At 40.9% G+C, this 4,512-nt stretch overlaps 1 pseudogene across 1 annotated transcript; it reads left to right on the top strand.

Moving 5' to 3' along the window:
- Positions 1–2,458, top strand: LOC100400740 (cold shock domain-containing protein E1 pseudogene; annotated as a pseudogene). The gene has a single exon (XR_013531355.1). The product of XR_013531355.1 is annotated as a cold shock domain-containing protein E1 pseudogene (transcript).
- The last annotated feature ends 2,054 nt before the right edge of the window (positions 2,459–4,512 follow it).

Below are 4,512 nucleotides of genomic sequence, written 5' to 3'. Positions count from 1 at the left end.
GACATGGTCGAGTATAGCTTGTCCAAAGGCAAAGGCAACAAAGTCAGTGCAGAAAAAGTGAACAAAACACACTCAGTGAATGGCTTTCTTGAGGAAGCTGATCTCATCATTTACTGTGGCAAAGTCACTCGCCTGCTGAGGAGTGTTGATGCGAGACAGACTGAGTACAAGCAATGATTGAGACTGTGGAGGAGGGGGATATGGAAGGTGAGGTCTGTACATTTTACATCATTGGGATGGCCCACAAAGGGGATGGCATGCAGAAAGGGGATGGCATCAAGTTCCATTTGTGTGTCCTGGGCCAAAATGCACAAACCATGGCTTCCAACATCACACTCCTGCATAGGGCCACAGTGGAATGTGTGTGAAAGATCAGTTTGGCTTCGTTCACTATGAAGTAGGAGATAGCAGGAGATCTATCTCCTGCTATAGCAGCAGAAGCTCTGTTTCCATGTGAAAGAAGTTCAGGATGGCATTGGGCTACAGGCAGGAGATGAGGTGGAGTTCTCAGTGATTCTTACTCCGTGCACTGGCAAGTGCAGCGTCTGTAATGTTTGGTGAGTCTGTGAGGGCCCCAAGGCTGTGGCAGCTTTTCGGCCTGACTGGTTGGTCAGTCACTCAAAGAACATCACCCTGGATGATGCCAGTGTTCCTCGCCTAATGGTTCTGCGTCAGCCAAGGGGACCGGATAACTCAATGGGGTTTGGTGCAGAAAGATGTGTCAAGCTGGTGTCATTGACTACCCACATCCACAAAGCATATCATAAATCTACTCAGATCGAGTTGGGGGGAATCTGGTGGAGGGTTCTGAATATCTCCGTCTTCATTCTTCCTCAAATCTGGAGTACTGATTCTGTTGAGCTATTACACCAGTTTTAACACCTCCCTTTTGTTATGTTTAAAAAATTAAATAAATTTAAGAAAACAATTTTATTTATTATTTTTTGATATCAATTTTTCTTCTATTTATTTTTAATTTCATCATTATTATTATACTTTGAGTTCTATGGAACATATGCAGAACTTGCTGGTTTGTAACATAATTATACCTGTGCCATGGTGGTTTGCTGCATCCATCACCCTGTCATCTACATTAGGTATTTCTGCTAATGCTATCCCTCCCCTAACCCCCGTCCCCTGACAGGCCACAGTGTATGATGTTCCCCTCTCTGTGTTCGTGTGTTTTCATTATTCAGCTCCCATTTACAAATGAGAACATGCAGTGTTTGGATTTCTGTTCTTGTATTAGTTGGCTGAGAATGATGGGTTCCAGCTTCATCCATGTCCCTGCAAAGGACATCAACTCATCCTTTTTTATGGCTGCATGCTGTTTCATGGTATATGACACACATTTTAAGAAAACCACACTTAAAAAATTTTTTTTATTGCATTTTAGGTTTTGGGGTACATGTGCAGAACATGTAAGACAGTTGCATAGGTACACACATGGCAGTGTGAGAAAACCACATTTTAAGAAAACCATTTTAAAATAATGCACAGTTGCAGCCTGGAAAACTTAAGGTGGCACCTTAGAGTATCAATTTTAGGAACTTTATTTGTTGCATTTAACACAACTGGTAATTGCAAAATCCACTTCACCTGTGAATGAGAAAAATATAGACTGTTATCTTGTTGGCTCTATGAAATTATGCACTTGATATTCATTATGTACTCGTACTTCATTAATTACTTCTGGCAAGGTGTTCTGCCTTAGCACTCGGTTGCATTGTTTTCCTTTTTCTTCCGTTCATTACGCTTTAATTCTGAGGACCATATGAGGGCAGAACATGTTATCTTTAAAAAAGTACCAGACTTATGTAGGCAAACCATTTCTTAAAGTTGAGGGCCACAATTTAAAACATTATTTGGCATATCATTTATAATCTTGTCATAATCCACTTAAAGAGGTTTAGTTATAGTTCACTGAAAATTATCTTCCAGAGTAGCTTTTTTTTTCTGGGATGGGAGAAACTTTACTACAATTAGTAAGTATGGTGCAGAATTTCATGCAAATGAGGAGTGCCAGCAGAAACAAAAACGAAAACAAATGGATGCACAAACTTACTGCTGTTTAGATCACTGCAGCTTTTAGGACCCAGTTTCTTTCTTTCTTTCTTTCTTTTTTTTTTTTTTTGTGACAGAGTCTAGCTCTGTCACCAGGCTGGAGTGCAGTGGCGTGATCTCGGCTCACTGCAACCTCTGCCTCCTGGGTTCAGGCAATTCTCCTGCCTCAGCCTCCTGAGTAGCTGTGACTACAGGCGCATGCCATCACCCCCAGCTAATTTTTTATATTTTAGCAGAGATGGGGTTTCACTGTGTTGGCCAGAATGGTCTTGATCTCTTGACCTCGTGATCCGCCCACCTCGGCCTCCCAAAGTGCTGGGTTTACAGGCATGAGCCACTGTGCCTGGCCAGGACCCAGTTTCTTTTACTGATTTAGAAACAAAACAGAAACAAAGTTGTGACTTAAAAATAACTTGAACATATAATCAATGTTAAAATTGTTTATATGCTACTTATGTACAATTATTCATAGTAAGACTTTATAATCTCTTTTAAAAGTTAATAAAACATGTAAATTCAAAGTAGTCACATTTGGATTGCCCAATAACTGCAGGATTGCTTTTTCTTCATATAAATCAGTGTTGAAATTCCTCTGTCGCAGAAGTGTGGGGCATCAGATTATGATTTAATACTCTTTGAGAAATAATAATTCTCATCTTAGACGTGAAAAAATATATTGAGAAATTATTTTATTGTTTTTCACCAGCACAAAAGGGCAGATAGTTGGGTAGCATGAGGAAATAACTTCACTAATCATCTGCAGTCTCAGGCTTTTCTCAGTCCTATAATGCAAATAGAAGTCTATTAAGGCATTTAAGCAATAAAAGAACGTGAAGCAACCGACCAGCAGAAGGATGGTGTGGGTGGCTCTGTGTTCAGGAGGTGGCTGGGAAGAAAGGCCGGGGCTGTGCAGATGCTGGGCTCTCCTGTGGTGTCTGTGGAGGAGACTCACCATGTAGATGCTGGTCCCCACCATGAGGAAAATGAACAGGAGATCTCGAGTCAGTATGACGGTTGTACATAATGCCGAAGTGTGGAGTACAAAATGCCTGGTGTGACAGTAGACTTCAGAATACCCACGACCAACACGAGTGAAATTGCGTCTGGCTTCTACAGTTTCAGTAAGTTTGATGTAGATCAGCATGTTGATGACCCAGAAGAAAAGGAAAGAGGGGAAAATGCAAGTAGAGAGTTTAGGTTTAAGCCGGGCCCATTTAGAGTGGCTGGGACTGATGGTGATGGCTTGAAATGTACTCAGGAGAGTGGTGGTGCAGATGGAAAGACCGCGGGAAACTCTACGTATATACAAAACTGCTTTGCAGCCAACATCATCCAAGAAATGTCTCACTCCAAAGGATGCTGCGACTTCCGGGATCAACGTGAACATGATGGTGAAAACATTAACCCATGTGAGATGCATAAAAATCAGATGGATGGGCTTCCTCAAGCGAGAGTGAATGAAAAATATGTACCCATAAAACACAAAGGGCAGTGAGTTCCCCACAACACCGACACAAATCTGAGCCATGAGGAAAAACGCCAAAATTTCATCTCTTAGAAATAGTATTTTCATGATGTTTTAGATGTTCTACTGAACATGTAAAGGTAAGCCACTCCTCACTGAGGACTAAAGGCAATGTGCTTTCAAATGATAAATAGTGCAGTCTGTGGAAGAATGTAATTATGAACAGGTCAGTATACAGACAGGGTGTGAAAATGTCCAGTTCCTCGGTATTTCAGTCCCAGATGTGGCTTATGCAGATACTCACTCTCTTGGGATTCTTGAGTACCTTTGAATAAAGAAGTAAATCTTATGAAGAAGGTGGAATTGAAAGGCTAACACCCGGCACTAAGTGTGTTACTCAGGAGGACATGCTGGCATGTATGCATGATAAATTCGAATTTTAAGGCATTTTTTCTTCAGACTGTCAGACTGCATTTTATATCAAAAATAGGTTTCAATCTTGTAACTTTTGTAAAGAACATTATGCCTCTAACACATAGAGAATACCATGCATATGTAAACTTCTTTTTCATAGTTTTGGTGGGATACACAGTCCTTCCAAGCCCAGAATCATTTTAAACACTCATCCAAACAGAGTTTTCCAAGTGAAGCCTTTCAGCCTCTCCCCAACTGTCTTCAGGGATCTACTGGCAGCGTTCACAGATGTGCAGTTTGGTCAGTTTGATGAGGAGCTACTAATATGCAGTGGGTAGAAGCCAGGGATGCTGCTAAGTATCCCTCAAGCACATGACAACCACACAACACAAAATATGTGGACTCAGGTGGCACTTATTGATAAATTCAGTCTGATAAATATTATATGTATCTTACTAAATACAATGTTTAAAATCCACATTTTGGTCTGAACATTCTTGGATGCTTGTTGTAGAGACAGAATCAGTGGGTTCAAAATATGCAGTTAGAATGGGAATGACATGACATTC

This window comes from Callithrix jacchus, chromosome 22 (genome assembly GCF_049354715.1).
Source record: "Callithrix jacchus isolate 240 chromosome 22, calJac240_pri, whole genome shotgun sequence".
Classification (NCBI taxonomy): Eukaryota; Metazoa; Chordata; class Mammalia; order Primates; family Cebidae; genus Callithrix; species Callithrix jacchus.
The sequence above is the reverse complement of the archived record's forward strand: the minus strand, read 5'-3'. Positions and strand labels throughout refer to the sequence as shown.